The 23,325-nt window shown below is 34.1% G+C and overlaps 1 long non-coding RNA gene across 1 annotated transcript in view; it reads left to right on the top strand.

The window, feature by feature from the left end:
- LOC140692050 (uncharacterized) overlaps nt 1-23,325 on the top strand; it is a 329,341-nt gene that overhangs the window by 272,510 nt on the left and 33,506 nt on the right. The window lies entirely within an intron of this gene.

Here is a 23,325-nt window from a genome sequence, read left to right as displayed (position 1 = left end):
TGTATTTCAAAATGGGTACTTTTCCCTTCCCGGTGTTAGATGATGCACAAGGAGATTTTTCTCTCATTTCACTCTGAAAACCTAGTGGTAAAATTCAATACCTGGTGGTAAAGGCATAGAGACCTCCACTAAGGGTGGGCCCCCAGGAGTTTTTCTCTCTCAAATTAGTAGACACTCAGTCTACAACAATCATTCAGCTACCCCTTAAATGTTTCTACCAGTCTCCATCTGTGGCTTCTGCTCCTAGCTCAGATTCTCTGTATCCATCTCTCTCTCTCTCTCTCTAGTTTTTGGACCAGCAGATTACCCTGTGACCTCAATTCTCTAAAAGATCTCATATACTTTGTTGATTTTCAGTTTGTTCAGCTTTTTGTGAGGATGGGAGTTTATGACTTCTAAGCTATTTATATGTCAGTCTGGTAACCAGAACTCACCATAGTTTGTGGGAAGTAATGTTCAAGTCTATTTCCTTTAAAAGTTTCCTGTTGAATAGCAAGGAGTTCTAAATATTTTGAGAAAAAATTTGTCTTGGAAAAATATATATATATAATTTCTTAATAATTAGCCAACTTTGTAAAGAGTAAACCCAAGAATAATTAAATGTATGATAATTATTTGGGTCAAAATTATTCCAAAATCCTCATTTCAATTCACATAACCTAGATTCCCTCACTTTCTTTCAATCACCAGTGTGAACTACAGACTAGAGGTTCCATAATTATTCATTTATTATAGGTTAATTGCACTAATTTTTTAAAGCAGTTTGACTACATTATTACGGAGTAACCTAATCAGAGCAATCTGACCATTTTTCAAATAAGACATCAGTTGCAGCCTGCTCAAGTTATTTTTAGAGAATATCTGTCTTGTTGGTTGCAAAGGACTTCTATGACATTTAAAAGTGCCCATACAGTTATTTAGAGGTACTCAACTGCAATGTGGTAGATTTTCAAAACAAGTTATCTTACTTGTACAGCAAATTGTGAATAGATGTGTCATAGGTTGTGTTCCCTGGGAAGCCAATCTGAGACACAGTTTAGTTTGCAGGGGTTTTTTTATGCGAGAGTGCCTTTGGGATCCAAAGCTGTGGAAGGGAGAAGGCAGGAGTGGGAGGAGGGAGAAGTCCAATTTTGAGACAGGGCCATCCAGAATCTCAGTCCATCCTGTGAGGAAAGTTCTAGAATTAGACTGGTCCTTTAGAATTGTCCCTCTAGGGATCAAAAGGCTAGGCCTTATACCCTCATCTTAAGCGATCATTGGACCTGGGCTGCCTGAGAGAGGCATGACCTTGAATGAGGCAGCTGAAATAATACTTAAAGGAGCTGAGAGTAACTGGAGTGGCAGGTCCTCCTTTGAAAAGAAGCTATGTGTTACATCTCTGCTTATGATGACCTGATAGTTGGATCAAAAGCACATTTCATTACATACTTCATTTAAATATGATTTGAGGTTAAACAACAGTCAGGGGATTGAGAGACCTTTATAACCTCAACAGATATTCATTGTTATGGGAGATTAGGCAACATAGAGGGCAGATATTCCTTTCACAGGCAATTTTTACAAAAGAATGCATTACAAGCAAAAAATAATAGGACAGAAATTTAAAACACAATGTGAGCCCAGTAAAAGTTGCTCTTACAGTGCAGTGCTCTTTTTATTTTGATAAAATTAAAGTTAAGACTTTTGATAGCATCTTTCTAAAATGTATCATGTGTGCTATTACTTTTATAGTCAAAGTGAGATGAACACAATTTGAATGTTTTTTAAATGATCTTTGGTCAACATCTTGACTACATATTATATTACATTCAATATGTTATATATAAAATTGGTGTGGGTCCAAGAATTCCCCAAGAGGGTGGCCCAGACTGGGTTGCAAAAGTGACTGTAGGGATGATATATGTTAGAAGGTTGATTTGGAAGAATTTCACACTGAGCTAAGGAGAAATAACAGTGTAGCTGAGAAAGACCCAGATGTTCATTGAGCTGAAGGTTGAGCCAAGGTTTTCCAGTTGTTTTAAGGCCAGGATCTTGAAGACTTGGAAAGAAAATGATGGAGAACTGGATTGAGACTATTGGAAAGACAGGTGGAGAACCTCCTTAAGAGTAATCATCTAGGCTGAAAAGATGTGATGATGCTCGGAGTTTGTACTACACCCAACAGAATATACTATATGAATATTATATGATTAAAATTCCTTAAATCTGCTTCTTTGTGTTTATACTTCATTCAACATGTATTTATTGTTTTCCCACTATTTTGTGAGCTGTTATGAAAATTTTGAATCTTAATTTTTTATTTTGTAATGAAACATATGTAGAAGTCAGTGAAAATATCCAATATATTTATAAATTCCCATTTATTCACCATACTCTTAAACTTACTTGATCTAAAATCAACTGTACTTTTCTCCTCTCTTAGTTGCTTTCACATTTATGAAATAGTAATGAAATTATGCAGCTTGGACATTTTTGGTAACATGTATGTCTTTACCATTGGCTTACGTAACAAGCAACTAAGAATAGCCATTACGTAGAACTCTACAATATCTTTTCTTAATTTTTTTTTGTCAAGAGCATGTATTTATGAAACTTTCAACACCAAACCTTAAAGGTTTTAGTGAGGGAGCAAAGTAATAATTTATTTCTATTTTGTACTTTATTAATTCTTAGTATTTTGTAGTGCCATTGAAGCAATTTAAGTTCATCTGTGGAAGTTTAATTTCACACTGGAAATATGACAAAAGATGTAATTTTAAAATATTTTGTAGCAGTAGAGATAAAGAAAATAAGACAGGTGTCTATATAGTCTTCTCATATCCTGGGTTGAAGGTGAAGATTAATTATAAGGATAAGATGTTAGACCACAGAAAGTGTGAATTCCATTGGGGGAATTTTTATGACATTCTAAACCAGCACTGAAGTATTACTGTCTACTGATTTTTCTAAGTGAACTGATTTTTCTAAGTTATTCTCTATATAGAAATAACTACTTTTAGAATTTAGGGAAAGGAAGTAATATATTTTTTCTACAAATTTTGAACTCTGCTTCCCCAAACAAACAAAAAAAGAAGTATTTTGATTAATTATAAACATCAAATTTTGGAAAAATAACCCTTTGAAAGTAGCATGCAGTAATTTAAAACACTTCCTTAAAGACTCAGAATTTGCATTTCAAAGGTATAACACGTTTTTCTTTCTTATTCTTGGTTGTATAAGGTAGCACAATAATATCTTAAAATAAGCTTAAAAGATTTTATTGATTTCATTTGGATAACTATTTCAAATTCTCAGTAGAAAGACAATATGAGCTTTTTTATTGAAAGATTTATAAGAAATAAAATAGTATGCAAATATTACTTGGTGTATAAATACGTTAAATGTTTTTAGTTTAGTTCCCAAAACATTGTGGCAAAATGAATGCTACTGTCCCCCCAATCTTGATTTCAGTTGTATTATTATGAAGTGCAATCGTTTCCATAAATTAAGCATATTATAATTGCTGTCAGAATCAAACCAGTTTCTTGAAAAAACTGAAAGATAACTTTAGTCAAAGATGTTGCATTAAACTAGATAAAAAGAACAGTGATTTCATTTAGATACAGTCTCACTAAGGAGTGCTAGAAAACTCTACATTTGCTTTAAGGTTTGAATATCCTAATCTGTGGAACATGAAGCTAACATACACTTTTCCTATGCACGCATGCTTTAAGCATTTTGGAAGCAAGGACCTCAAAAGATTGCTTTCCGTCTGTAAACCTGTATGCTTCCAAAGCTTATTCATATCTTGAATTTTAGTTATTCCCAATGTGCTGGCATGGTGGCTGTATTTTAGCTATTGATCTTGAAGACAACGGAGGAGAAATTCTAATGCACTTTATGGAAGCATAGCCATTATTTTAAAATTATTAAAGTTCAGAATCACTACACCCATTCCCCTAAATAAACTGCCTGTGTCTTGTTCTTCTGCTTCTCTTTAAGCTTGATTACATCTCTGCTCAATTACAGAAATGAGCTTTTAATTGGACTTACTTAATTAGAAGCTTGGCGTTTGCAGAGCACAACTGCTCACTTACTCCTTACGAATCAGTTAGGTCTGATCTATGTGAATGCAATATGAAAGAATGAGGAAGACTGGAGAGGTCTTTGCAGGTATAATGGGATCCCGAATGCAGGCTTCTAAATTACAAATGATATACAGTGTTTAGCCATATCCAATCCTGTCATTTTATTTGTGTCTTGGTGTCTGATAGTCCTTACAAGCTATCTGTAAATGTAAATGTTTTAAATTACCTTTATCAAAAAAAATGACAGTATGGTATATTAAAAATTGAAACATGCTCATTTATAAAAATTCAAATACTCAAAAATTCTACCCATTTTACAAAAATAGAATCATACTCTATGTGCACTTCTTAAATTACACAGTATTCTTGTGACAACAAAATAAAATGAACTGAAGGGAAATACAGAATAGCAGCCCTTCAGATAAATGTTTATTTGAAAAATTGAAATATGACTAAATTAAAAAATAGATTTGCAAAAACATTAAGAATTTGGAGCCATTTTGGTGTTAATACATGTTTATGCTTCCAATCTACATGATATATTTTAACACCTTTCTGGGAAATTTGAGAAAATTGACACTCGGCCACTTATTCCAACTTTACCTTTACCATCCTCAGCTTTTATTCACTTATAATACTTTTACTATTGTGAAATTTTATAATGCTTATGTACATTTTTCTAACTCTAAATGTAAAATAGCATCAATCCTGTAAATTTAAATTGATTTATTTCTTATCCCCAAGTTTACACCATTCCTGATTTCTTTATTTTAAATTACACAACTAAGTAGTTGTATTTCATGATCAGGTAGTTTTTGGTTGTGACTTTAACTTACAAGAAGGAAGCTGTATTTTCTGGTTATTATATGCCTTAGAATATTTGCAATTGTCTTTTCACTTGAAGAAAAACTTGGCTGGGTATGAAATTCTTGGAACTTAGTTTCTCCCTCACTATGGAGTAACTGCTACGTAATCTTCTTGAGTTGAATGCTGATTTGTAGAAGGCTGAAGTCAATATACAGTTGACCCTTGTACAACATGCGTTGGAACTACATGGATTCACTTATATGCAGATTTTTTTCAATAAATACAGTACTACCCAATCTGCACTTGGTTGAATCCGTGGATGCAGAATCGAGTATATGGAGGGCCAATTGTGAAGTTATAGGCAGACTTTTCACTGGGAGGGAGGGGTAAACCAGGGGGGTGGTGCTTCTAACCCCTACATGGTTCAAGGGTCAACTCCACTTTTCATCACCTTGTGCATGACTTGCGTTTCCTCTGCCAATGTCCATTTATATAGTTTTAATACACTTAATGTTCAGTGGTTTGCTGCCATTTGCCTTGGCATTCAGCATTTCATTTCAGTTTTTCTAGAGACAGTGTGCCCTTTTGGTATACCCATTAAAATCTTTATTTCAGTGAAAACTTCTGTTTTACCTTTAAATACTTTTTATGTTTATTTTTTATTCCGTATTTATCATTTCTGTAGTTCTTGATTATTCTTCAGGTCTAATCTTTTCAGTTTTGGGTTGATAATAATTTCATGTCCTTCATTAGGTTTTCATTCATGTCTGTTCCACTGGTGTTGATTCCAATGCATCTTTAATCTCTGAAACTGTTTTTTCTTCCTTGGCTTCCTGGGGTCCTAGCAACTCACAATTTATTTTCTTCTCTCTACTGAAGTCTTTATTATGTTCTTTAAAGCCTGTATACAGAACATTGAATGATTTTTGTGCTTTTTTTGTGAAAAATTATCTTGTCACTAATTTCTTTAAGATGATGAAAAATTACTTTTTGGAATGCTTTTTTTTCATGGTGTAGTTTTTCTTTTGTTGTGCTTCCTTTGGAGGGTGTGTGTGTGTGTGTTTTTTTTTACAATTCATGCTGGTTTCATCATCATTATTCAAATTTGAATGTGAATGACTACTTACTAAAAATTGTGTACATTGTTCTGGAAGTAATTATTTGTTATGGAGTTTGGTCTTTAGAGAATATTATGGGCCTTACACAAGTGTTGTAGGAAATATTGCTGTCAGAGGGACATTTGTGTCTGCAGAGAAATATTTACTATAATTTTCTGATAATAAAGTTATAATTCCATAAATCAATTAAAATATTTAAATATTCTGTACAAATAATATTAAAATAAATACACTAAGTATTGCTATATATTTAAATGTCTAGTACAAACCTAGATGCTCTTTTATTTTATTATTTTTCTATAATTTTTTTTATTGTAGCAGCTTTATTTGTCATAGGCAAAACTGGAAACAACACAAATGCCCATCAACAAATAAATGGAAAAACAAATTGGAGTATATTCACACTAGGGAATATCAGTCAACAATAAAAAATGAACCATCAATGCAAAGAGCAACATGTATCAAACTTAGATGCTCTTAAATGTCTCTATACAATGATAAGTCCAATGTGTCAAAGATTCTCGATTCCTTCCAATACCTTCATCATATAGAAATTTTTACTATGATAATAAAAGTTATTACAACATATACACTTAAACAAGTATTAAAATATCAACACTGAAGACTGGTCCTATGTCTTTAATAACTCTGTACAGTATAACTCTACCTGAGGTTATAGAAATACTAGGAGATCCTGAAGAGAAACAGTGCTATGTCAGATCAGACATGGTTGCTGATTCTGGCCAAGCCATAGTCTCTAATTTTATCTTTGAAAGGGATTCACACATCAGCAAAAATTTACTGGCTGGGTCCCTCGTAGAATTAAGATTCATTGCTAATTCAACTGGAATTTCCAAATCCATGCCTCAAATTGTGTATCTCTCTCAACTTACATGCCCATCAAGTTTTGACCTGGAAATAGTCTTCCTCAGTTTAAAGTTCATTCATAATATCTTATAGGAATTTTTTATTAGATACTAGGCTATCTAAATGTGTCTGCTCCAGGAAAAGCATGCATTATGTCTATGTGATCAGCTTTTGCCTCTGAATTTTTAGCTAATCTATCATCTTGCTACTCATCACTGTACTTTGATTTGTCAGGTCAATGTGTCTGAACACCAGTGCTATTTATTCCTCCTGATTTTATTTTATTTTATTTTATTTTTATTTGTTTATTTTTAATGGAGTTACTGGGGATTGAACCTAGGACTTCATGCATGCTAAACATGCACTCTACCACTGAGCTATACCCTCCTCTATTCCTGATTTTATACAGATTATATACATAGAAGCATATTCTTCTATTAGCGTCATATTCTTTTATATTTATAATTAACTTTTGTACCTTTTAAATTAACTTTTCCATTTGCCAGTATCATTATGTACCCAAGGCTTTTCACAGATAAAACTAGTTCCAAATAATTGTAATTATTATTCTCTTTTTGATTTTTTAGTCTTTCACAACTTGGCCTGTGGGAGCTTTTATAGGGTACAGCTTTGATCTTTTAACCCTACTGTAGATCTGTTTGAAAGGCATCTTTCTTTTCTGGCAGCTCAGTCTTCCAATTCATTATTTATTTTTTTCCTGCCTCAAGACATTAAATCAGTTACTTACCCCAATGCACAATACTTTTGAATTAAGAAAATCTTTTAGAACTGTAGCAATTAGAACTATATTCAGGTGCTGGTAACAAGGTTGAGGAATGACATTTATTTAAACAAGTTAGGCTTTTTTTTTTCCCTTACTCTCAGGAAGAGTTTCAGAAGTCAGCAGTCCAGTATTAATTATAATATTAAATGGTTTTGCCTTCTTGTCACTCTCAGGTCTCTGTTTTGGCATATGTGTATAATAACAATCATTCAATATTTTTTTAAAGTCCACGTATTTCTTTTCATTCCAAAATATTTCTTAACAGTATCAATGCATGTATGCTGGTAGAGTGGCTTCCCCCCCACTACTGAGATATAATTGACATGTGACATTATGTAAATTTAAGGTGTACAATGTGATTGATACACATATATATCGTGAAATGATTGACAGAGTAAAGTTAGTCAACATATTTATCAATTCACAGAATTACAATTTTTTTTCTGTGTGATGAGAACAGACAGGATCTATTCTCTTAGCAACTTTAAGTATATAATAATACACTATACTCACTATGCTGTATGACTGTTCCCCAGAACTTACTCATCTTATAACTACAAGTTTGTACACTTTGACCAACATCTTTCAGTTTCCTATGCTCACCCTGGACTTGGCAACCACTATTCTACTTTCTGTTCTGTAAGTTTTATTAGATTTCACATATGAGTGTTGATCTTTCTCTGTCTGCCTTATTTCACTTAGCATAATGCCATTAAGTCCATCCATGTTGCCACCAATGGCAAGATTTCATTCTTTTTTATGGCTGAATTGTGTGTATAATATATGCCACATTTCCTTTATCCAGTCATAGACATGTAGGTTGTTTTCATGTGTTGGCTGTTGTAAATAATGGTGCAATGAACATGGAGGTGCAGTTACCTCTTTCAGATAGTGATTTCATTTCCTTCAGATATATATACCCAGAAGTGAAATTGCTGGATCATATGGTGGCTCTATTTTTAATTTTTTGAGGAGCCCCCATACTATTTTCTATAGTGTCTACACTAGTTTACATTCTCACCAACAGTGCACAAGGGTTCCCTTTTCTCCACATTTTTGCCAACACCTGTTATTTTTTTTGTCTTTTTGATAATAGCCATTCTAACAGGTGTGAGTGATAGCTCATTGTGGTTTTGATTCACATTTCCATAATTAGTGATGTTGAGCATCTTTTCATGTGCCTGTTGGCCATCTGTATATCTTCTTTAGAAAAATGTCTATTCAGGTCCTCTGCCCATTTTTTAATTGGATTGTTAATTTTTCTGCCATTGAGTTATAAGAGTTTGCTAATGAATTGTACATTTGGATATTAACTCCTAACCAGGTATATGATTTGCAGATAACTTTCTCCCATTCAGTAGGTTGCCTTCCATTTTGTTGATAATTTCCTTTGCTGTGCAGAAGCTTTTTGGTTTGATAGTCCCAGTTGCTTATTTTGCTTTTGTTGCCTGCATTTGGGGTGTCATATCCAAAAAATCATTGCCAAGACGCATGCCAAGGAGATTTTCCTCTATTTTTTCAAACTTCTTAGTCATTATTCGTCTGGTAAGATTTCTAATGATCTTGGTAGGTTTTATGGTTCTAAGAATTTTTTCCATTTCTTCTAGGTTATCCAGTTTATTGGTATATAATTGTTTGTAGTAACTTCTTATGATCATTTGTGTTTCTGTGATATCAGTTGGATAAATGTCTGCTTTTTCATTTAGAATTTTGTTTTGTTTTGTTTGAGTCCTCTTTTCTTTTTTTTCTTGGTTAGTCTAGCTAAAGTTCAGCCAGTTATATCTTAAAAAAAAAAAACCCTTATTTTCTTTGATTTTTTTCTAGTCTCTATTTCATTTATTATTTCTTCTACTAACTTTGGGCTTAGTTCTTCTTTTTCTAATTCCTTGAAGTGTAAACTTAGGTTGTTTATTTGAATTTTTCTTTTTATTAATGTAAGAATTTATTGCTGTAGACTTCCCTCTTGGAACTGCTTGTGCTGTATCCCATACATTTTGGTATGTTGTATTTTAATTTTTGTTTGTCTCAAGATACTTTCTGATTTCCTTTTTGAATTCTTCCCTGACCCATTGGTCATTTAGGAGTGTGTCACTTAATTTCCACATATTTGTGAATTTTTCAGTTTCCCTTGTTACTGAAGGTTTTCTTTCCAGTTTTTTAAAGGTTTGATAAAACATGTGAAAATTTGTAATAATAATTGGCTTCTGAACACTGATTCAAAAATTGGCTGATGAGAAAAATATTTTTATAATCTCTGATCTTACTGCTCTTGACTAAAGATGAGAAACTTTACCTTGTGAGATAGAGAAATAATTTGTTTTTTAAATTTATTTTTAAATTGTTTAGGGGGAGGGTATAGCCCAGTGGTAGTGTGCCTGCCTAGCATGCATGAGGTCCTGGGTTCAATCCCCAGTACCTCCATTAAAAAGAAATAAATAAACCTAATAACCCCCACAAAAAAACTCCTAAACAAACATAAATTGTTTAATATCTCTGAGTTATATGCAGGTAATTTAGTTTAACAAGAAAAAACATTTGCCAGGTAGATTTACTTTTGGACCTGCTTTAAGCGAGTTAGAATATGTTATTCATTTTAATAAATTGGTATGTGTTAGGCAGAATAATGTTCCCTAAAGATAACTAAATCCTAATCCCTGGGACCTATGAGTATGTGCCCTTAAATGGCAAAAGAGATTTTACAGATGTGATTTAGTTAAAAATCTTGAGATAGGAAGATTATACCATATTGTCTGGATGGGCCAATATAATCATAAGACTCCTTCTGAATGTAAAGTGAAAGTAGGAGGGTCAGTGTCAGAGAGAGATTTGAAGATGTTAAGTTGCTGGATTTGAAGATGGTGAGCCATGAGCCAAGGAATGCAGATAACCTCTAGTGTCTGGAAAAGGCAAGGGAATGATCCTCTCCTAGAGTTCCTAGAAGGAAAGCAGCCTGGTTGACACCCAGGTATAAGACTGCTTTGTGGACTTCTGACCTCTGGAACTATAAGATAATCCATGTTTTGTTTTAAGTCACTAAGTTTGTGGTGATTTGTTGCAACAGCAGTAGGAAGCTAATCTAGTATGTAAACAGAACTTCTGATCAGGTTTACTGTTGTTGTTTTTTTTTTAAATGGATTTAGAAAAGAACTCAACAATCATTTTTCCATTATTTACTTTTTAAATAAAGCTTTAACTTTATCCAGCTTGGTTTTACGTAATGCTAATATAGATAAGATTACATGTGACATACCACACAAGCCAATCACTTTGGCTGTCTTACTGCTGTAAACTGTCTCAGAAAAACTATTCAGGGGGAACACACATCCAGCAGTTTTCTAATGAAACAACTTAATCAGCCAAATGTTTATAATCTAACTAATAATAATAGCAAAGCTGCAAGTAATTTACTCATCTTAATGAAAGTAGTTATGTATTAACTAGTGCTATGATTTTGTCACATTTTCCACCTGACACACCTTAAAATATGTTTAGTTTAAAGTAAGCTTAGTGTATTATTTATTTTATTTACTTATGTTTTCCTTTTTTAATTTTGAGGGGGCGGTAATTAGGTGTTTGTTTGTTTGTTTGTTTATTTAAATGGAGCTACTGGGGATTAAACCCAGGACCTTGCATATGCTAAATAAGCATGTGCTCCACCACTGAGCTACACCTTTACCCCATATTATTTATTTTAAATGAATATATAACATTCCTAAATAATTTATTAAAACACTATATCTAAGTTCACTTAAAAATTCTTTTCCTTTTTTTAAATTGAAGTATAGTTGATTTATAGTATATTCTTTTCTGGTATGCAGCACAGTGATTCAGTTATACATATATGTTTTTATATATACACACATATTCTTTTTCATTGTAAGTTACGACAGGCCACTGAATATAGTCACCTGTGCTATACAGTAGGGTAGGACCTTGTTGTTTATTCTGTACATAGAAGTTTGTATCTGCAAATCCTAATCTAAGTTCACTTTAACACTCTATACTAGGCTACATATATAAGAAAACTAGAGTTGTGTAACAGAGAAGAAAGTAGATTTGCTGCGTATTTTGAACTTGCTAGAATTCTAGCTTTCAAATGTTTTTGAGACTGCTTTTTTCTCCCATATCTATGTCCAAAAGGCCAAGCTCTATGTTACTTCTCTCCTCTGCAATTTCTCTGTGGTTGCCTCCAATAACTTAGATTTATGCTTAGAACTGGTATTCAGCGAGTATTCACATGTATGAACACACATGTATCCATAATGTCTAGTTGTTGCCTGTGCCACACTGGCTGTTAAATGTTTCGAATTTCACCATTCTTAAACTTGTACATATAAATACACACAAAAAAGATTTATCTCTCTTTGATACATTCAGTCTTGCATTCTGGAAATAAGAAGAGTCCAAAATGTTGGAATTAATACTTGATTGATCAAGGTGAAATAGTGTGAATTATTATCATATTTGGATAGCACCTTGACTCAGGCCAAGGCAAAGAATGCCTATTTGGTTCTCAAATCTAGGGTATGAGAATCATCCCATCGCAGTGGTGAAATGAAGCCTACAACAATTCCATTATTTGCTACAATTGTCAAAAAGCAGCTGGGACCTGAAGACTATCACCCTCAGCTTTGCCACCATATGATGTGGCATTGGCAATAATTGCTGTTCTTATCAGGTTAAACTAGTTCATGGAAAACCGTACAGAAATAGAGCTATATAATGTTTTGGGGGGAAGATGTGGGGGGAATGGGGGTCACAATATCGTATAATCTGGCCATAAGAAGCAGTGAGAGTGGTGTGCATTTTTATGTATGTATAGCAAGTATACAACACCCATCAGTTCGCCCAAAACTTATTTACAAAACTATGCTGATGTTTACAGTTGTTAGCAGTTCTGTAAGTAGCACATCACATAGACATAAAAATGAAACTTTAGTGACTTCACTATAGTGATAATGTTCTTCATTTACACTTTGATAAAGGGAAATGGACATGAGTCATTGAACCGAAATTGTCTATTCAATATAGCAAACTGACATGGTTTCTTGGAGTTGAGTCAGATGTAACATGTCAAAATATACCCATTAAAGTAGAGAATAAATTTTGCATTTTGCTTCTTTTACCAAATTCAGCACAAGGCTGGTGGGACATTCTGAGTTGTGGCATCAGCATAATCTTACCTGAGACTGTTGATTGGCTTACACCTGAAGACTTTAAGGTATTGCTATCCTCACTGGGATCTGCCCTGGGCACAGGTCTTCCAGCAACTGTTTGGAACCCTCCCTTTAGTCCTGTAAGCCCTAATAGAACTATAGGTCCTTCCAGTAATTCCAGATGCACTTTGTCACCTTTGATTGCTTCTCGTGGAGAACATTCTCAACATTGTCAACACTGGGTTGCTCCAATTCGCTTAGCATCATGAATGTCTGAGTTAAAATGATTCTTTTTTGGTATGTCATTGTGTATTGGTGTCTGGCAGAGATCGTCAACTAAAGTTAGAGTAAAGAGGGTAGCCTGAAAGGTGGACTACCACAACAGTGGCCAAAAAGGGATAAACTGATTATGAAAAGCAATAATTAAAACCCAGTGGAACCAAATGCTTCTTTATAAATAAATTTTGTTTCCTTGATAATGACAAAGGAAAATCACGTAAAATATGCAAAAGATTTTGATGAACTGATTATAAAAAGAAATAATTACAACCCAGTAGAAAAAACTGATTATTTGAAAAAGAGTTTCATGTCTCTAATGATGCTGAATGAATTTGAAAGAAAGCATACCAAAGATAGTTTTGAATTGAATTTCCAGTTATTTTACCAAGAAACCTTTTTTTTTATAAGAATCTTATTTTTAAATGTTGACCCAAATGCAGGTTACCAATCCAAAATTTTGTTTCTCTACAATTCTATAGGACTATCTAAAATGTTGGTTAGAGATTCAGCATTTTTGCAGCACTTGACTTGTTTGTGAATAGTATCTGATTCCTTTGAAATGAGAGATCCTACTGGGCTTATTTCAAGTGCTAAGTAAGGAGTGCACTTGATACATGCTCTTCTCTGATTCATACACAAACATGCATGTCACTGATGTACATGCAGAAAAACATACACAAACACATCATAGGGCTTGGTATTTGTCCTTGTAAATTCCCAAGATGCAACATATAACACACTTTGTGAATCAAAGTAGTGATGTTTCTTTTTCTTTTTTGCAAGAGATATTAGTGATAAGTAACAGTTAATGATAAATTACTGGATTTTATTAGTCCCCTATACTGTATTCTGTCTGGTCTTAATTCCCTTTTATCTTGTGGAATACATCACGGATGACATAAAAAATAGACCCAAAGGGGAACTGACACTAAGTTACCAGTATGAAAACTTTGACACATCAACATTTTCTGTGCGTGTAATAGATGTGCTCACAGACTGTTTCGTTCAGCCCCACCACCAAAGTTCACATCCAGTTGTTTTGCTACTGTCGACTCCTCAGGAGACCCCCAGAAAACTTGTTAATTAAGGAAACAAACTTAATTGGATTTACTTCAGTGAAGGAGGACACTATCTTGACAGAGTCTTAATATTATATCAGGACAGGGTGTCAGGAGAGAATATTTATAAGCTCCTGGGTTCTGGAATCAAGTGATTTAAGGTGAGTTTTCCAAGGCAGGAAACATGAAGATCAGCAAAGTGTGGCTATAATAAGTTACAATTGATAAACACTGCTAGGCAAGTATCTGGACATGAGTCTTGATGAGTCAACTCTTGTTTGATAAGTGAACTGTTTGCTAATGTGAAGTCTGTTATCTTCAAAGGAGATCTGTTTGCCTCCATGAATAAACTGTCTTCCTGGCCAAATTGGCTTGTAATAATTTCTTGAAGCAAAATGTGCAGCTATGTATTGGTTTAAAAGTTTCCTAGGGCAAGAAGCTTCAGAGAACAAATATTCAGGTCATGTTGACAAAGATGGTGTCAGTTTTGTCTTAATTATTAAACTATGTTGATGTAGATGGTCCAGATTCTCACTAAAAATTCATCATAGCAAGTATCTGGAGTCTCCCATTGTGCAATACAGGTGTCTCAGGACATTAAACTAAGCAAAGCTTCCTAGCACTGCCAAGAATCTCCTTCTAGGCCATTCAGTAGGTAAGCTACTGAATGAAAACAGAGCAAATTTGTCTTTGGAGGGAGGCAAAGATCAACAAGCTTGAGAATGTGGCATGAGTTTTTATTCAAGGAAAGAATTGATGATCTGAAGGTGAAGAATCAGTTTCTATATAGACATCATGTATTAAACTCTGCTCCATGAGATCTTCTATTCTATTTCTGCTCATTCATATCTTCCCAGAGAATAAGCCCCGTTGCGTTTTTTGCAGCTTCCCCAGAATCAACAACCAAGCTTCTGCACTTACTTCTAATAACCCCCAACGCCAGCTCCTTTTCTCTGAAATCATCCTTTGGGTTCCATCTCACATACACTCTCTCTATTCCTTCACCCCCATCTCCTCTTACTTTTATTCCCCCATTTCCCTTACATAATGAATTAGGATGGCATTTGATCCCAAAGACCAAATCATGAGCAACTAAGAAATTATTTTCTCTTCTTTTTGTGGTAATAAGGTTTTATTTAATCTTCCAATCCTTCCTAAGGGTGAGGGAAAATAATTATATTTATGCTTCTTTTGTGTAAAAGAAAAAAGAAAACCGAAACTTAAGTTTTCTTTTGTAATAGAGACTGAATATTCACATCTACAGATGCAAATTTTTTGTTATTCTGAGAACCAGGGCTTGTAAAAGTTAATATTCTGAATAGCCGAGTGCTGTAAGAGGAGTGTTTGTTGGAAACAGTGCCTTTACTTCATCACTGTCTATATTTTAAAATTAGTTAATAAAACAGAAAGATGCAGGCAAAAATGGTAGAATTGGTGGGTATGAAATGGTCACTGGGGAGTGTGTCTGAGCAGGAAGGAAAATGTTATTTATTTATTTAAAAAAAATTTAATGGAGGTACTGAGGATTGAACCCAGGATCTCGTGCATTCTAAACATGTGCTCTACCACTGAGCTATACCCAACCCCACTAAATGTTACAACTTTCGGCAGATACTTGTTATACACTCTGTCTGGAAGGGGGAATTTCCCCCTCTACCCTTCTTGAGTTCTTGGACTGGACTAATAATAAAATTGACACAAGACAAACAGGTGAAAAAGAAATTGAATTTGTGTGCACAGAGATCTTATAGACATTTAACTCCTAAGAAGTGGTCAAAGCAGGCAACTTTTATACTTTTTAGACAATGAAACAATAACTTTGGGAGGAATTGACAGGACAAAGAATCTTAGGTTTGGGTGCTTAATTAGTGAGGAACTTAAGCAAAGTTTGGTGTTGGGTAGTCAATTAGTAAGGCAGTAACAGGGTTTGTGTATACATGCTTCTCGGCCCTTAATTTCCTATCACTGGAATAAGGGTATCTTTCTACCTTCCAGCGAAGGGAGGGCACCTTTCACGTGGGAGGTTTATTTTCTGCTTTCAGGGAGATGGAAAAAGAGGGTCAAAGTGTCCCTCTTGCATCAGCCGTTAATATCAAGTAACTTTAAATAAAAAATAATCAGTATGCCATTGAGACATATTTTGGGGCGGCCTGCCCTAGGCCCAAGAATTCTAATCAGTACAAATTCTGTGATATAATCAGTGGGTACTGATGAAGCAAAGACAATCAACGTCTGTGAGGCTTCCTAGGAAATTGATGACTATTGGGAAAAGTGAATCGCATTTTGTCATCAGTTTATCAGGAAGTGACCTCTGTGAAGGTCATATGTACTGCCATCCACTCATTTTGTACCCACTTGTAAGGTATGCTCTGAAAGACTCCATTGAGCTTCTCCTAAGGACAGTTTTTAAAAGAGAATTATGGGCAAAATAACTACGACGCCAACATTACAATTGCTTCTAATAAACTATGACTGGATTCTATTAGGCTGATATATTACTTCTTCATGAATCTTAAATTAGTTTTATTTTAAAGATAGTAAGCTTCAATTAAAAAATCATGATTCCCCATGTATCATAAATTTATGTGACACTTGGGGAAATTTCCTGTTGAAAGAATGAGTATTTATTGAACATTAGTATGAATAGCACTGACGTTAATCCCTTTTATTGACATTTTATGGAGAAGTGGAACATAAGAAATGTTGATAGTCATCCTTAACAGTCGATAGTAGACCATAGCTATTCGTTTGAATTAAAGAAATAATAAGGGGTTGGGGGGTGTATAGCTCGATGGTAGAGTCCATGCTTGGCGTGTGCAAGGTCATGGGTTCAATCCCCAGTGCCTCCATTAAGAAGAACAAAAAAATAATAGGTCTGGAAATATTATTTGTGATCCTGAAAAAAGTTCGCAGTGGAAGACCTTTATTTAACCATGGCAACTGTGCCTTCTCAATGATTCTCACTCCTGATTGTGAGATGATAAAAGTATACACACACACTTCCCCACCTACCCCTAGCTTCTGGTTCCTAATAAGTTCTACAACTATTTCAAGTATTTGTTTTCTGTTGTTGCAAAACAGATGACCATAGAGACAGTGGCTTAAAGAACACACATTCATTATCTCACAGTTTCTGTGGGTCTGGAGTCTGGGCACAGCTTGGCGGGGTCCTCTGCTTAGGCTGCAGTCAAGATATTGGCCAGCTAGAGTCTTATTGGATACTTGACTGAAAAAGAATCTGCTTTCAAGCTTCTTCAGGCTGTTGACAGAATTAATTTGTTTATGGCTGTATGACTGAGGTCCCTGGCTGCCTACTGACTGTTGGCTGGGGGACAGGCACCGTTCCCTGCCATATGGCCCCTTTCATAGGCAGTTAATAACATGGCTCTTTGCTTCTTCAGAGCCATCAGGAGAATCTCTGTCTCTGTCAATCTGTCTGTCTGGTCTCTCATCTGCTATGACAGATTTATACGTAATAAGACATCATCATGGGAGTGACATCCTATCACCTTTGTCGTATTGTACTGGTTAGAATCAAGTCACAGATTCTGCCTGTACTGGAGAGGATTATTATCACCTTAGAAGGTGTCTTCCATACATCTCATCCCCAAAATCAACTCTCAGGACACTCTAGAGATTAGAAGGAAGCATTGCTTTGAGCCAAAACAACAAAAAAGGTTGAGAATCCCCTGGGGAGTCACAGGCTCCCTTGAGTGGCTTGTGTGTTTACCAGGTGTGCTGCAGCTTGGGGCAGAGAGCAGCCTGAGACAGCAATGAAAGAAAATCACGGAAGGAATATGTTAACTTCTGTTTTTACCGGTCTCTTTTACCTTGTAACAACAGCCACTGGCCCTTTAGCGACGAATTCTGCAGCAACATAATAGCCTACTGGTGTAGAGAATAACAGTATAGGATAAAAGTCCTGTGAGGATGAGTTCAAAATAACAGATGTGGGCTAAACAGCCACTTACGGAAGTTCATTTCTCTGTGCCTTCACACTCCAAGCCTAAAGGCCAGTGCATGATAATCTTGGGAGACCATCTCTACCCAGTGTTTTTTAAAATTTATTTACTAATTTTTTTATTGAAGTATAGTCAGTTTACAGTGTGTCAATTATTTCTGGTGCACAGCATAATGCTTCAGTCATACATATAGATACATACATTTGTTTTCATATTCTTTTTCATTATTCTCCACCCAGTGTTGCTTTTTCTGAAGAATTTAAAATGAAATCCTGGCCAGAGGGGTTATTTCGTTGAGTGGCAGCAATTGGGAGTGACATACAGTGCTCCTGGGGTTACAGATATTCTGCCTCTCTTTAGATTCACCCTGAGGAACTGTCCAAGACCTTGACTTTGACTTTACTTCCAATACTTAGCAGAATGGCTGGCACTACCAGGAAACATGAACTCTCAGACCAAGTATATTAGGCACCCACAGTACAGTCACCTCAAGAAAAAGGCAACAATCCAAACAACAGGTACATGAAACAGAACAGAAGCACCAAAAGTTTAAGTCTATTGAATAATTAAGAGATGATATAAGCCATAAAAATCTTTAACAGTGAAAGTTCAGTAAGAACCAAGTGGAAACATTTGATGGAAATTTACAATATTGAAAATAATAAGAAATAAGAATACAATAGTTGACTAAATCGTAGGGCAGGTATTTCCAAAGAATTAGTTGATGAGTTGAAAGGTGAGCTTGATGAAATCTGGATGGCAACCTGAAAGGGAAAATGAGTCAAAACATAAAACTAAAGCTGAGAGTGAAGTAGACTAGCATTGTGAGTTACAGAAAGAAAGTAAGAGAAGAGGTAATGTTTGAAGAAATAATGTTTTAAAATTTCCCAGAATTTAAGAAATACAGAGAACAGAACTTTAGATTTACAGTATTTCTTGAAAACTAAGGGGGAAAAAATCCATACCTAGACACATTATAGTAATATTTAGTAACACCCCTAAGACACAAATTTTAAATGATCCTAGAGTTAAAAACAAAATCTGCAGAAGAATAAGGATCAACCATTATATCAGAGTTATCAATAGCAAAATTGAACACAAAAATGAATGTTATAAAAAATGTTTAGATGAAGAATGCAGTATTGAGCCTCATAGTCATTCAAATGTGAGGGCATAATAAAAAAATTTTTAAATGATGTCAGAATGTTTGCCAAAAAAGAAAAATAATATAGAAATACTTAGAAAAATTATAAGAGAAACGAGTCCAGTAATACTCTTCAATACGTAAGAGATATAAGGATAGTATAATCCTTTAGCAGACTTTTTGTGGTCTTAAAAATAAATAAAAGTTACAAAGAGATAAAAATTATGTATATAATATCAACCTAGAAATAAAAATCCAGACAAACAATATAATGGAAGATTTCAAGGGCAAATATAAAAGGGACGTATTTAAATACCTGCCTCTTAAATATCTCATTGTTAAGGGATAAAGATTTATAGGTTTAAAACTTCAAAATGGAAGGATTTTCATTTTTATTCATGTTTGGGTATAGAAAGTCACAAGAGAGTATTGCCCTCACCCTGAGAACCAGAAACTGAAGACACAAAGAAACTTACATAAACTAAGCTCCAAAGAGTGAAAAGCCATTCTTAGCTGAAAAGAGACCCATGGCTGTTCTCATGCCTGGTGGAAAGGAGGAGGAGGAATCTACCACAGTTGTGGGTGCCTGTGAGGCGAAACCAGCTGAATTTTAATGTTGGGTCATAAGACAAATTCGAATATGGAGGTTCCTCAGCCGGAGAGCAACTGTACACCCATCTGTCAACACTGAGGTTGTTCCTGAATGCTCAGTTGTCGTGCACTGTATACTAATGTGATTTAGAAAATAGATTTAATTGATCAGTTTCTAGAAAAACATTATACACACACAGATACATTGATTGATCTCTACCATACAGCTTTAGAAAGTGAATATGATCAATATTTTTAAAATCCCACTGAACAATATCAGAGACTATGATCAATATATGTGAAATTCCTATTCTCTGGAGGAAAATGCTATCCAAGATTGTCCATGGGTTATTTGTTTTATTTCAGTTTTATAAGGTGTCATTATATTAGCAAGTTTTTAACCTTGATATGGATGGAGTCACATTATTCTTTTGATGTAACTTTCTTTCAAATTCAGTAATATATTCACTATTTTTTGATTTGTTATTGTTTCTCATTAATTTTCACATAGTGTTCAGTCCAGTGAATGTACCACAGCATAGTTATTCATTCTTCGGGTGACAGTCATCTGGACTGTTGTAGGTTGCCTGCTACTACAAACTGTGCTACTATGAAAATGTTTACTTTTTCCTTTGTGCAAATATGCGAACATTTATCTAGGTTATAGATGCATAAAATTGGAATAGCAGATATTTAAACAGTTTTAAAGATATGTATACTTATTTAAGAGAGTTTCTGATGAAGTATTATTTGGCAATGCAAGATACAGCTAAACTTGTATTAAGGTTTTACAGTCTTGTAAAATTATATCTTAGAGTAGTTTTTTAAAATTTTTTACCTGATTATTAACAGAATTGAATGTATTTTCTTATACTTACTGCTTATGTTTTCACTTCTAGGGAATGTCTGCTAAAAACTCCTGTTACATTTTTCTAGAAGATACATTGTCTTATTGTTTGACAGGAGTTCATCATATGTTCTAAATGAAGATTTCATTTCGTTATGTATGATAGGATTATCTTTCCCCATTTTTTTGGCCTTGTTTTTAAATTTCGCAGACTTATTTTTTAATTATTGTGCTAAAAAGCACATAACAGTAAATTTACCATCTAATTCATTCTTAAGCGTACATTTTAGTAGTGTTAAGTGTATTCACAATGATACACAACAGATTACTAGAACTTCATCTTGCAAAACTGAAACTTTATGCCCATTAAACATTAATTCCCCATCCCTTCAGCTCTTGGCAATCACCTTTCTACTTTCTCTTTCTGTAATTTTGGTACTTTTAGATACTCCATGTGCGTGGAATCATACAGCATTTGTCCTTTTGTGAATGGCTTATTTATCTCAGTATAATGTCCTCAGAGTTCATCCATATTTTAGAATGTGACAGGATTTCCTTTTTTAAGGCTGCATGATATTCTATTATATGTATATATCAGATATACATTGATATGATACATACATATCATATTATCCATTCTTCCTTAATGGACATTTGTGTTGCTTTCATCTCTTGACTATTGTAAATAATGCTGCAGTGAACATGGATGTGCAAATAATTGAGATGCTGCTTTGAATTATTTTAAATATATATCAAGAAGTGGGATTCCTGGATCGTATGGTAGTTCTATTTTTAATATTTTGAGGAACCTCCATCATGTTTTCCATAATGGCTGCACCATTTTGCATTCCCACCAGCAGTGTACAAAGATCCCAATTTCTCAGCATCCTGGTCAACATTTATTATTTCCTCTTTTGGTAATTGTCATTCTAATTGTGTGAGGAGATATCTCATTGTGATTCTGATTTGCATGTCTCTTATGATTAAAGATGTTGACCTTCTTTTTATATGCCTGTTGGCCATTTGTATATATCTTCTTTGGAGAATTGTTTTTTCAGTTATTTACCTATTTTTTAATCATGTTGTTTTGTTGTTGTCATTATTGTTGAGTTGTAGAAGTTCCTTATATATTCTGGATAGTAACCACTTATCAAATTTATGATTTGGAAGTATTTCCTCCTATTCTGTAGGTTGCCTTGTAACTCTTTTGATTGTTTCTTTTGATTCACAGACATTTTTAAGTTTGATTTAGTCCCATTTATCTAGTTTTGCTTCTGTAGCCTATTCTTTTGGTGTCATATCCAAGAAATTATTACCAAATCCAATGTCCTAAAATTTTCCCCTATATTTTCTTCTAGGAACTTTGTAGTTTCAAATGTTACATTAAGGTCTTTAATCCAGTTTTAGTTAATTTTTGCATATGGTATAAATTAAAGGTCCAGCTTCTTTTTTTTTTTTGCATGTGAAAATCCAATTTTCCCATCACCTTTTATTGAAGAGACTCTCTTTTGCCCATTGTGTAGTCTTAGCAACCTGATAGAAGGTCTTTTGATCGTATATGCAAGGATTTATTTCTGATCTCTCCATTGTGTTCCATTGGACTATATGTCAGTATGACGTTAATTTGAATATTGTAGCTTTGTAATGTGTTTTGAAATTAGGAAGTGTGTGGCCTCCAACCTTGTTTTTCTTTCTCTAGTTTGTTTTAACTAGTCAGACATGCCTGAGATTCTATATGTTAGTTTAGATTTTGTGTTTTTTTTACCATTTCTGCAAAAAAATACTATTTGCACTTTGATACAGGTTGCATTGAATCTAGATTGCTTTGGGTAAATGAATAATACAGATTTTAACAATATTAAATCTTGTAACTGATGAATACAGGATATCTAGTCATTTATTTGTATGTTCTTTGATTTCTTTTAGCAAAGTTTTGTAGTTTTGAGTGTACAAATCTTTTGCCTCCTTGGTTAAGTTTATTCTTTTTTATGCTATTGTGAAGATACTGTTTTCTTAATTTCTTTTTTAGATTGTTATTTGCTTAATTCATTTTTCAGACTTTCGACTGTTAACATAGAGACATGCAGCTGAGTTTTGCACTGATTTTGTATCCTGAAAATTTGTTGAAATCGTGTATTAGTTTAAATAGTTTTTGTTTTTTACATTTTTTATTGATTCATAATCATTTTACAGTGTTGTGTCAAATTCCAGTGTTCAGCACAATTTTTCAGTCATTCATGGACATATACACACTCATTGTCACATTTTTTTCTCTTTGATTTATCATAACATTTTGTGTATATTTTTGATGGATCTTTTCAGGCACTTCTAGATCTAAGATCATGTCATCTGCAAACAGAAATTATTTTACTTCTTCTTTTCCAAACTGGGTGCTTCTTATTACTTTTTCCTTGTCTAATAGCTCTGACTAGGACATCAGGTACTGTGTTGAATAGATGTGAGAGTGGATATCCTTGTCTTTTTCCTGATCTAGAGGAAAAGCTTTTCACCACCGAGTAAGATGTTTGCTGTGGACAAAAGTATGTGTTCATATATGCCTTTTATTGTGTTGAATTAGTTTTACTCTGTTCCTATTTTGTTGAGAGTTTTTATCATGAAAGGTGTTGAATTTCATCAAATGCTTT

The sequence above is a fragment of the Vicugna pacos genome, chromosome X (assembly GCF_048564905.1).
Source record: "Vicugna pacos chromosome X, VicPac4, whole genome shotgun sequence".
NCBI classification, from domain to species: Eukaryota; Metazoa; Chordata; class Mammalia; order Artiodactyla; family Camelidae; genus Vicugna; species Vicugna pacos.
The sequence above is the reverse complement of the archived record's forward strand: the minus strand, read 5'-3'. Positions and strand labels throughout refer to the sequence as shown.